General features: G+C 39.3%; 1 protein-coding gene across 4 annotated transcripts in view; it reads left to right on the top strand.

Annotated features, from left to right (window-relative positions):
- Nucleotides 1–12575, top strand: part of NCOA3 (nuclear receptor coactivator 3) — a 169638-nt gene that overhangs the window by 9893 nt on the left and 147170 nt on the right. For all 4 annotated transcript variants that reach the window (XR_013347738.1, XM_077831631.1, XM_077831627.1 and 1 more), the window contains exon 2: nt 4816–4889. The gene's annotated coding sequence lies outside the window, so the exon portion shown is untranslated. The remainder of the gene's footprint in view (nt 1–4815; nt 4890–12575) is intronic.

The following is a 12575-nucleotide window of genomic DNA, read 5'->3' as shown; positions in this document are numbered from 1 at the left end:
GCCCCTGTATTTGTGCTGGTTCTGAAGCCATCTTCAATAAATTGACTTAAGCTTACAACTTGACCATGTGAATGTCCTGGGCAGAAATTGGCTTGGTCATCAGCTGCCCTTCTAATATTGGTGCTAGGCTACCATTATCACCTGCTCACATAGCTAATAGGTTAAGCAGAGTAAAGATGTTGGATGGTAACTCTGGAATTGAGCAAAGCAACCACTTTGGTGTGCCTGAGTGTTTCATTGTCTCCATCCAAGAGTTAAAGTCAAGAAACCACTTCTGTACTCCCCCCCCCCCCCCAAAAAAAAAAAAAAAAGTGTGGTAATAGTTCATTAGATACATAGTAGTTGCTTCCCACAATTAGGGTTTTTATGGCTATGTTCAGTTCTTCAGTGTTGAGCTGCTCATTGTGGACTTTGCCCTCTAGGGAGTATGCAAAGTTTTGCTTGTTTCGTTCTATTCTTTACTTTGTGGTTTACTGTTTAGAATGAGTTGGTATGTGACTTGGTTGGGAGAGACTATGGGAATGTACTTGGGCTATAATGCATCAGTTTGTGACCAGGGATGGGGTGGGAGGGAAGAGGGACTGTCATGTTTTTTGTTTTTGTTTTTTTTTTTTGTTTGCTGTTATGGCACAGGGTTTGTTTCAGTCAGCTCTCTCTCTCCAGCTGCTCCTTTCCAATCTCTCATAAGCATTTTGCTGAGTCTAATAGCTTTTTTTCACCAAAGGGATCCAAATCAAATAATTTTAATCTTGTTGGCTTGTCTGTTGTGAAAGCCATGTATGTGTGTCTGATACCTCTGGGGATGTACTTTTGGACAGTCTTTCCACACCAGGGAGACACATTCTCTGTAGTGCTTGCATATTGGAGTAGTAATACAGAAGGCTTTGTCCAATTCAGAGGTAAAGCTTCTTGAGATCCTTTCTAGCCTTAAGTTTTTTTTTAAGTAGATGGTACAAATGCATTGCTGTTATGTATGTTGAATATTCTGCATCCTTTCTCTTCTGATCTTCTCCCCCGCCCCCAATGCATTTATCCTTGCAACACAATGGAATGGCTGGGGAGAACAATTGTGGCCTTACTCTTCAAACTGAATTCAAACACAATACAAAAGCAAAGATAGCATCACGATGTAACTGACTGTCAATTGCTGTCCAACTTCGGCCATCAGAGTATACTACTACATTCAGTATCGTGCACTTTGTATAGGAACTATATGCCTACATTCAATATGGTGTTTTTAACAAAATACAAAATCTTAATGCAGCTCTTACTGTATCTAATATCTGGGAGGTGAGGTCATCAACTTTTATGCAGTTTATGAAGTCTGCAAAATAAAGAGATTCTACTTTGAGTATTTTTCAGTAACTGGTGTTTACTATATTTGCAATCCTCTAATTTTAAAACTTTGTACTTTAATCAGAATCAGTTTTTAAAATCTATAATTGCAGATGTATAATTTTGAGCAGGCTAAAATTAGTCTTGTTTAAAATAGGTAACATTTTTAAAACAAAGTATAAAGGGAGGAAACATAACCTAAAAATCTTGTTTAGATGCTAGGAACATTACATGGCATCATGCACTGGTATACTTTCTTCATTTGTAAACCAATGACATACAGCTATTTATGTTCAAGCTTGTTTAAAAGCCTTGGTTTGTAATTAAAACTTCTCATCTGAAACAGCTTTCTTAAGAACATAATTAAGGATTTTTTTAAAATTTGGTCAAATATAAATATTATTTGTTGGCCTGGATCTTAATGATAAAACATGGCTCTAAATCAGGGAAATGAAGTCCAAAACAGCACTTTACAAAGTTACCCTCTTCTCTTTAATAAATATAAAGAATGTCCTTATTAAGGGAAAGAAGGATATTCAAGGCTGAACTAGTAGACTTATATTGTATTTAGCAGATTGCTTTATTCGATCTAGTTTTGTGTACATAGCTGTACTAACTTGGTGAGCTTCCAAGGGTTCTATATCATTTTGAAAGTCCCTTCAAAATATACATACTTATCTGGACTTCAAATTAATTTACTATCTCCCTCCCCAATGTGGCATGTGTTTCAAAATGGCTATGTAACACTTCTCTCATTCTGGTTCAGTTCTCTGGATTTTTATTGCTATTGGCGATGCTTTTATCCCAAAAAAACTTGTTTAAATTATGGGTTCTGTCAAGTCAGAACTCTAGAGTTGGTTAGGGTTTAGTTTTGAGAATTTTTTATAGATCTCTGAAGCAGTGGAAATTTCCAAGATTCACAAAGAATAGATTTGAGGTCCTGGTCTCCTAATGCTTTATAGGAAGAGAGATAGGAAAAGGAACCACAGACATTCTGGATGTCAGCCTGTGAAATTTTCCACTAGTTCCTTTAACATGCAGGCATGCTTATGCTATTCGTATTTCGGTCAGCAGTTCCACTGAGTAGAAATTCAAGCTTCTCAGTCAGTGATGAAATGATTGGCCAGAGCTTTACAGAGTGCAAGGCATAAATACATTTACACTTCCTAGTTAACACTAAGTTCCTATGTAACAATGCTTGTAATTAATAGGTGAAACAAATTATAATCACACAAAATCAAAGTAGTATTGGATCTGTGCAGAGTGTAAATACCCATCTTTGGGGTTACCCCTTTTTCTCTTCCTTTGAAAATCTGGATGTCAAATCTAAGCTATAATATAAAATCCTTCATGTTTTAAATTGCATCGCTGGAAATTTGATTGGCAGTTCTGTAATATGTTCAAGGAAGGAAAGGACAAGCTACTGAGCAAAAGTAGTTTGGCTTAACTCATGGGTTAATCTGACCCAGAACAAATCTGCTGCCCAATATTGTGTCAGAAAAGAAGGAATTTCCATACTGAATAGACCTAAGGCCTGATCTGCACTGGGGTTGGGGATCGATCTAAGATATGCAACTTCAGCTACGAGAATAGCGTAGCTGAAGTCGACGTATCTTGGATCGACTTAGAATCACTTACTTTGCATCCTTGTGGCGCGGGATCAACGGCCACTGCTCCCCCGTCAACTCCGCTTCCGCCTCTTGCAGTGGTAGAGTTCCAGAGTTGACAGCAGAGCGATCGGGGATCGATTTATCGTGTCTACACTAGACGAGATAATCAATCCCCAATAGATCGATCACTATCCGGCGGGTAGTGTAGACGTGGCCTAAGATCCATCAGAAAGCACAAGAGGCTTTGGAGGATGCCATATTAGGCCTCATCCAGATCTCTAATAATACTGTTTTAAATACTGAAGTAGAAGAGAATAAATTTTATGTAATTTTTGTCATTAATGATCACTCGGGATATTGATATTCCCACTAAATGTCCAGTTCCTTTTTGAATATTAAGTTCTTAGCCTAAATGAGTTCCACAGATTAATTACACATTGTATGGAAAAAGTATTCTTTTCTTACCTGATGAATTTCACACCTTTTTTAATTTCACTGAATGTCCCTTCTCCCCTTTTATGAGACAGGGAGAACAGAAGTTCCTAGTCTACCCTCTCATCTTAAATTCTGCAATGCCTTTTCTGAAATAGGGTGAGCAGTACTGCCCACAGTTTTCCAGATCAGGCCACAACATTAACTTTATATAACAGCATTTTCATATTCTCTGTATTATTCACTAGCCCATTCCTTGTATAACTGAACAGCTTTTTTCCTTTATTTGACCACAACTGTGCATTGAGCAGAGGTTGCTATTGAGCTGTCTGCAAGAGGTTTTTATTTTCCTTTTGTGCAGCCACAATATAAGAAATCTTTATTCTGCAACTGATCTGCCTCAGCACAAGATTTCCTCCACTGACTCTCATCTACCATCTTGTTTAACTTGTCGCAGGTTATTTACATGTGAAGGTGCTTTATGAGAACAAAAGCCCAGAGAAGAGGATGCTTAAGGGCCACCTAGTGCTTAAACATCTTGTAATCCACCAAGTCAAGAATAGTCAGTCTGTCAAAACAAAATTTGTGTTCTAGAAGGCTCTGACAATCTGCTTACATTAGCCTCAAAGAACAAGCTCTCAAAACCCCAACCTCAAAATGCAGGAGGTAATGGTCAGTCCATGACACAGGTTTGGAAGTTATAAGTCTGCTAGATCCAATATATGGCCAGCTGTATAAGGTGAGACTGTAACTGCCTTGGAGGGCCAGTGTCGGCTAGAAAACATTGAGTTTACTCAGCACTAAAAGTCAGATATAAACTGCATAAGTGTAGATTGGTGGTGAGAGCAAATGTTCTACAGTTGATAAATGCAATCAAAGTCTGGCCATATCTAGAACAGACTTGTACTCCAAAAGTAGAGTGGCTTCATCTGCTTCTGGAGCAAGACTCATTGAGGTGTGTATAACACCTAGGTTTCCTTCCTGTTTTATCATGTGAAACTGTTTTTAGAGATCTCTATCTTGTGGTATTTAATATTCTTCAATTTTTCTTTAAATATAGTAGTAATCCTAAAATGCTAAACTATATATATCAAAGTTAAGGTATGTAAGAGTTACTGAAAAATAACTCCACTCATTTGAATGAAAATTCCTATTTGAATTTCACTTCAATTCTATATCTATTTACTAGAATACTGCAGAACATTTAAGAAATCAGACCATTTGAAATGTATTGAAAACTGAATTTCTTCAGTGGTTCTGCATAAAATACTTTTTTAGTAAATTTCACTTTTGTGTTGCTTAGAAATGAATTCCTAATAGCCCCATTTTAAAAATATACTCTGGAGCTGAGTAAGCCTTTGCTGTGCTGGTCTGTCCTTCAAAATAAAACTTCTGGCTGGCTTGGAATACTAAAGGTTGTCTTTCTGGTTTGTTTCAGCACTCATGAAAAGTATTTTGAGAAGACAAGTTAGAAAGCTACCACTACACTATTTCTGAACACCAAAAAAGCAGGTAAAGTTCTGTGTCTGAAACACTAATTCCAGTGTGTATATGTCTGTGTAACTGTAAGTGAGCAAGCAGATATTCTTAATGCCCTTTTTGAAGAGGGAATCTAACAGACCAATGGAAACTTACATGATGCCTTGTAAAATATGAGGAAGTGGACCAGTGAGGAGTGACTATTTTACTTTTGCCCAAGTGACTTCAACTTTATTCAATCTTAATGAGACCTTATAGAGCAGTCTCACCAAGCTTCAGTGGAAAGGGTTTGTCCACACCCACCCTAAGCTGTCAACAGCCTCTCCACCTCCCACTTTCTTAATGTCCTTTCCATGTTCTATTCCAGAGCATCCTAACACTTCCTGAGTTTACGAGGCCCATCATATTCCCAAGGTGACAGCCCCATATAGAGTAATTGTGTGAAGTGAACACCAGGCTTCATATAAGTGCCTAGTCTTTGTTGATAGCATTTCACTGAGTAAAAGATGATAAAGGCATAATGTGTTCTCTCATACATCCTTCTTTTAGCACTTGACTAAATATAGAGTGCATTAGTTTTAACAACTTTTAAATTTAAAAATAAACTGGTGTATACCCATCTTTAGATGCTTATTTGTGTTCAGCTTAAAACTGTTCCTAATTGACTTAAGCCAAATTGAAACAATCCTGTCTTTAAACTGAGAATAGTCCACGTGACCTTCTTCACTAGTTCAACCAAATTGGTTTTGAAATCGGCCCTTATGTCAACTATGCAGCTTTCACATATAGAAAAGTCCTTACCCTAACAAAGCAACTTTTGACTGGCAAGATAATTGTAGAAGCTTTCATAATTTCCCATTACCCAAGTAAATGGTCGTGAACATAATATTGTAACATGCACATGTTGAACTGAAACTTTATATAAAGCCACTGTTTCAAAGAACTTCTTGTTCCCCTTAAATATTTAAACCTGTGCTAATTTTGGGAATTATTTTATTTGTTACTTTTTTACCTATCTGAAGGCTAAATGCTTAACATTTTGGGTTGGAGGGGCTGTGGGATGAGTTGAGGTCACAGTGTAACTGGCTTCTTTAAGAGGGAACTTGGTCTAGTGCACCTGTGGTTGATTAGTTGCCTCCTAAGTGGGCTTAGAAGAAGGCACATGAATCCTACAGTGGAGGAGGCTGGGTGAGCCAGCCAGTAAAGAAGGGATTGGGTGAGAGCTGCCTGCGATAGACAGGGAAGCTGCAGAGAGTGGGAACATCTGCAGGACCTCATTGCAAATAGTGAGGCATTGCTAAGAGATCGAGGGGGCAGGTTAGCTTACTGATCATCCTGAGCAACTGCTGAAGGCTGGAAAAACCAGAGAGCCTGTGCTGGCAGGCTGGACTGTTTGGATAGAAGTAGAGACTGGTTACTCAGATGGATGGCCTGGAGAACAGAGTCCTAGAACAAGCACAGAAAGGAACTGAGAACCAAATGCTGGTGGACTCATGGGTGGGTGTTCTGGAAGATCCCTTTGGAGAGGGATATGGAAAATTGCTGTCTTAATGTTTACTGCAGAAATGGAAAATTTGGGTTTGATCATTAGTTTTTTTAGATTACTGCACTCCTGCATGAATAAGTCATGCCCATAGGTGGGTCTTTGACTTGAGAGATTGTGTTCTTGGCTAGACCAAGGGAAAACTGAAGTAGGGCACACATGTTCTGCAGGGGGCACCCAGTTGGGGCAACCTTATTATAGGGTGTTCTCTGGGTCAATTGTTCTGCTGTACCAGTGGAGCCTATAGTTTATCTGCAAACACATATTGAAACTACAAACTGCTTTGCCTTCACTAGGATTTTACCATCTTAGTTGCTGTGATAGGTAACGTATGGTAAGAAAACAACTCTCTTCCTAGTGAAGACGACCCAACAGGTGTGTCTTCACTAGATTTAGCTAATATGCTTCTATATGTTGGTCCAGACCTCCAGGTTCCTAGGATAAGCCAAATATGTGCAGTGTCCAGACTTTTTGTCCTAAGTTATACAGTGTAAACACTTGTGGTTCAGACTTGCATGTACAAACATGTTTGACAGTTGCTAAATTCTACTGTAGAAAAGTCTTCAGTGGTTTGTTCATTGAGCTTTTATACTGAAAAAATCATTTAATTTGTGAGGTCTAAATTAGCTATCCAGTGTCTCAAAGCAGGATGGATGTATGAGAAGAGCACATGTACAATATTAACAGCTCTTTCAACTTTTATAACAGCACTAATTTTGTGTTCTAGTACTTAAAATAGCAGTGTGTGCCTAGATTAACCATACTAGCTTGCCAAATCCTATTTTAGGAGACGGCATTTTTTGTCCCTCAAGAATTGTTTTGCATAGCTTGCTTTTTGCAGTGTAAATGTTAGTTTAAAACACTTCTAACAAGTTAATTGTGGATTTGGGGACAGTATTTTCCTCACAAATTAACTTCTAATTATATTTGGAAGTCCCATTTTTCTTTTCCACAAGCAAGCTATGTACATGATTCTGTAAGTAGTTTTTGGCTTTCAGGAAAAAATTCTTCCTTCCAAAATGAATTTTCAGTAGGCTTCTGATAGCAAATGTTGTGCTGTTGAATACCAGTCTTCTTTTTTAAAGTAATGAAGTGAATTCCCAGAAAAATAACTTACTAGCGAGACTTGAAATAAAATTGGTCTGAACAGAGAGCAAACGGTAGTGAATGGCATCTGTTTTCTTCAAGTTTTGAGGATGACCTGGCACTTATGGGTAGCTTAATTATGCTAAATCGCTTTTTTATTTAAATGTGAGTACTAGTTTACTTTTCTCTGTACTTGTCCAGGAGTGTCTGCTTATCAATGAATGAGCTCAGCTGTGGGATTATGGTGGGTCTCTCATTTGTGGTGGTATAACTTCAAGAGAAATAGTAAGCTTTCAGTTGAGCAGACTTTGTCATTTGATTGTTCCTTTCAGTGGTACTGGTACTTCAGAGAACTCCAAGTTATTTTAAAGTTAAACCCTCAGATGAACAGATGATGGTCCTTGCTTCTAAAAAGTAAAGTACAGAGAAAGTTGCAAGGAATAGTCACTCCAGCCTTCCTGCAGATATCTTCAGTCAAAGGCAATCACCTGAATGTTAAGTGCAGCTGAGCTGACATGTATTACACACATTCCGACATTAAAAGAAGGTTGTTTGCGAAGTCAGCACTCGAGTTAGTAAATACCAGAATTAAGGTTGCCTGTAGAAAGCAGGTGTCATTTTGAGTCCAACAGAGCTATGAACAACAATGCAGGCACTACAGCTTTCTGTTGAAGTCCTCTTGCTTGTATCACTCGGGTAACTCTTTTTCAAGACCTATTTTATAAGATTAGGGAATAAAATGGGTAGAATTAAGATGCAAAAACCACTAACTACATTGGGTATCTGAAGAGTCCCATGTTTGAAAGGAATTCTGACAGTAGTGGTGTTTCATATTTGAGGTATATGCTTCAATCTGACTTTAAAGAATGGGTTGCAACTCTACTGTCAAATCATATTGAGGCTTTTCTTACCCTGGAAGGAATTTTGGAGTTCTACATTGTATTCAACCCCCTAGTGTTCTCTTGCTACACAATCATCAGTTTTAAATCCCAGGTTTCAGCTACTGTCCTAGCTACAGAATGGATAGGACTCATGTTAAATCACGTCAATGCAAGTTAATCAGCTGAGCTTGCTCTGGAGCAACATGAGGATACATACTTAGGTAGAGGGAAGGAGATGGAGTTACTTCCAACACACCCAGGCCCACCAGTCTCTGGTTCATAGAATCATAGAGTATCAGGGTTGGAAGGGACTTTAGGAGGTCATCTAGTCCAACCCCCTGCTCAAAGCAGGACCAATCCCCAATTTTTGCCCCAGATCCCTAAATGGCCCCCTCAAGGATTGAACTCACAACCCTGGGTTTAGCAGGCCAATGCTCAAACCACTGAGCTATCCCTCCCCCACAAGAGGCTGGGACTGAGAATCACTGGGATTACGACATGGCAATGTGAATTACTAATGCCTGTAATGGCCTTGAAATTTCTCAACTTCTACAGCATGCTTTAGAAATTGTAAGAATGACACCTTATGGCTTCACTAAAATATTAGCATTTAAAAATCTCTCAGTGGATGGACTAGCAAACCTTACTTTTCTTAGTAACCAAGTTTGGCTGTGACAGAGTAAATATATTTTTGGCAACTAACACAATTAAACCTGTCTGTGCATGAGATTACTGTAGGATGAAAACAGGTGGGTAATTCTGTTAATTCATATAAATGAGAATTACTGAAATTGAATTGATTCCAGAAACACTACGTTAATGCTGCTGCTAAAATTAGGGTTTTTAATCACTATTTTCATGCTGTTTAGATAAAACTGACAGCTGATGAATGTAATAGTCTTCCTTGTTTCAGATTGGAGAAAGATAGGGAGGTCTTTCTGCAAGTGCTGTTTTAAAACAAAAAAGAGAAAAAACCAAAACACTTTACAAAACTTATTGAATGAGCATATGATTTTTAAACAGACAAAAAGAAACCTGATTCTTTCCATTAGTCTTGCTTAAGAATTCAGTTCTGCTCTAGAAAGAGACTAGGTAACCAGGGTACAGCCTAACTCAACAGATATCCAGTATACTCCCATTTATCCAAATAGCATGGCAAGGCATGGATTTTAGTTGGATAATGAAAAGGGAATTGAATAAGGAGCATGGGAAACAAAAGTAAGATGTCAGACTATCACAGTATTTTATTGTAAAATCTACATTTATTGGAAAGTAGACAAACATGAACTTTACTAGAGAATGCTAGCTTGCACAAAGCAGTCACAGTAATCAGCTATAATATGGCAAAGAAGTTGGTTATAGCAGCTTTCTCTTTTTGTGCTATTTAATTTTCTGCTGCCTGCATGCGTAACTTTCAGAGAAGCAAGGTGTGCATGTAGTCAGTGTTCTCCTGACTCTCTCTCCATCCCAAGTAAAAACCTGTTAAACGCAGCAACTGGTTCAGAGGCTGTCAGTACCTGATCCGAAGATGCTGCTACCTTTGTCAACTCCTCCTTATCCTCTTCAGCTGTGTCATGAATTCTGTTGATCTTAGGAATATTCACATCTTAAGTATCACAGCCCTCCTATTCCTGGACATCCTCTGTTTCCCAACTTGTCTGCTCAGCAATTGCATGAAGGGCATCTTGTATCCTCAATTTCCTGGGATACTCTAACCAGCTCCACTTTGGGTTCATGTAAGACCTTTTCTTCTCCCCCAACACTGGCAGTTTTTTCCTGCTGAAGCCTGGATCACAATCCACCTAATAGATAGCAGTCGCCTTTTATTGTTAACATCTTAATTTAATCTGTGAGGGTCAGTAGCATGTGTGCAGTGAGGACATTAGCCAACAGATTAGCCCTGTACAAATATTTAAGGATTGCAAACGTTCCTTGATCCATAGTTTGGAGTTTTGATGTGTAAGTAGGCAAAAATAAACACTAGACACAATCAGCTTCAGTGAGCTGATCAGAATCATTGTCTATAAAAAGAATATTATGCTGTGGGAGGTCTAAAGACCACAAACCCATTTGGACAGCTAGCATAAAGTTGGAGTGGAACCAATATTTTATAAATGGTGGCATTCACTTTGTGCAGTGTGGGACACAGGAAATATCTGCATCTGAAGCATTGGGGACACCTGGACTTGCTGATCACAAACCACTTTAGACCATGTATTGCTGTGTCATTTGTACAACAACACATTAAGTCTGTTCTTTTTTCAAACCAGGGATGAACTTCTCAGACGAACATGCAAGTGCATTCTGGAAGCATTTTCCAGAATGTCTGCTTTGACCTCATTATAGGTCTAGTCAGCTTCAGACCCTCTTTAACTGCATTCATAGACTTACCTTTTTCTAAATGGGGCAATGTTTGCTGTGCAGGAAGACAACAGTTAATCAGCAACAGACTTGTATCATGCTGCTTCTTGAAATGACTTAGCCATTCCTCACTGCCACCAAAAGCAGCATCCACATTAATATTTTGATGGAAATAGCTTTTTGCTTTAATGTAGTATCTAACGGAACACCTGTTTGTGGACCTATTTTGAATAAACCAAGTGCCTCGTCTTTGCCCCTCATGTTCTTGCAGTGACCAGAACCATCCGGGCAATCCATAGTAGAGGGCATACTCTCAACTTCTTGTGCACTGTGGCATTGCTGATGCAGAACTGATGGGCCATATCTACAATCCACTCCCTGTTGTCAAGGCACATTAATATTCTTGGCTTCTGCTCATTATTGAGCATGGGGTGTTTGTGTTTTGTCAACTTTAAGGAACATTTCTGAATCCATGAATTTAACTGCTTGATTTTTATGCTGTTCCTAAGTAGCTGCTAATCAGCAATTACTGAGTAGGCATTTTTTTAAAAAAATGCCGCTAATGTGCTAATTGGAACATAATGTGCTATGTCGCATGGTGGGAGACAAGGAAGGGATTCAGATAATGGGATTTGGATAAACGGGAGTATCCTGTATCTGAGGATGTTGGTAACAGTCTTACTATTTTTATCCTCTTGCAGGGCTCACAAAAGCTAGGAGGAGTTTCTTCTGTGTTTGCCTCAACAGACTTGTTCAGTTCCAAGTAGAATTTTGACAGTTACGCTTGTGAAACTCCACTCAGGACAATAGGATTGCACAGGTATAACACGATCTTCTGACCTGCAGAATTTCTTATTAAGAAGTGACGCAGCACAAATTGATGCCCAAGTCCCACAGGGAGTTTGTAGGGTTGATGGTTAGAAAAACAGTTAAAATGAGCAGAATTGATCTGGAATCAGACAAACATGGAACTTCAGAATGCCACTTCAGCAGACTCATTCTTCAGAGTAGATCCTTCAGTGTTTTTTTCTAAACTGAAATACTTATACTCAATCTCATGTTGTGTTAAATCATATTACCCTAACACAATGTAAATAGGTTTTTTACTATTTCACAAAAATGCACTAGTTTGCATACCACAATACAAGATTCTATATCTTCTATGAAAGATTAACATGTGATCCTCTAGTGCAGAGGCAGGCAAACTTTTTGGTCTGAGGGCCACATCGGGTTTCAGAAATTATATGGAGGGCCAGTTAGGGGAGGCTGTGCCCCTGCCCCCTATCCACCTCCCCCTTGCTTCTCATCCCCTGACCTCATCCACACCCACACCACCACCCCAAACTGCCCTGCCCTCTATCCAACCCCTCTGCCTCCTTACCACCACACAGCACAGAGCACCAGTGGCTGGCGGCACTACAGCCATGCCGCCCAGAGTGTTGCACCAGTGTAGTGTAATAAATTTCTCTCTGTAACTGCTACCAGTAGCACATTCCTATGCGGAGCAGTTTAATACACTACACCGGCAACATGGTGCACTGAGACTGGGGGAGGAGGAACAGCGGGGGAGGGACTAGGGGCTAGCCTTCCTGGCCAGGAGCTCAGGGGCCAGGCAGGATGGTCCCACGGGCCATAGTTTATCCACCTCTGCTCTAGTGGTTGAGATTTCGTCTAGAAAGGTCTCAGAACTAAACCATATATGGGGGAAAAGGTGGTAACTTGACTATATGGCAGAAGAGGAAAAGTGGTTTTATGACTCTAATATTCAAAACAAGTTGGTCATGCTGGCTTTATTTAAGGGGCTGAGGAACAGGTGGGGAGATGGTTTCCCTTTTCAAAGGCCTTTCA

This window comes from Eretmochelys imbricata, chromosome 13, assembly GCF_965152235.1.
Source record: "Eretmochelys imbricata isolate rEreImb1 chromosome 13, rEreImb1.hap1, whole genome shotgun sequence".
NCBI lineage: Eukaryota > Metazoa > Chordata > Testudines > Cheloniidae > Eretmochelys > Eretmochelys imbricata.
This window is presented reverse-complemented; position numbering and strand designations above follow the sequence as displayed.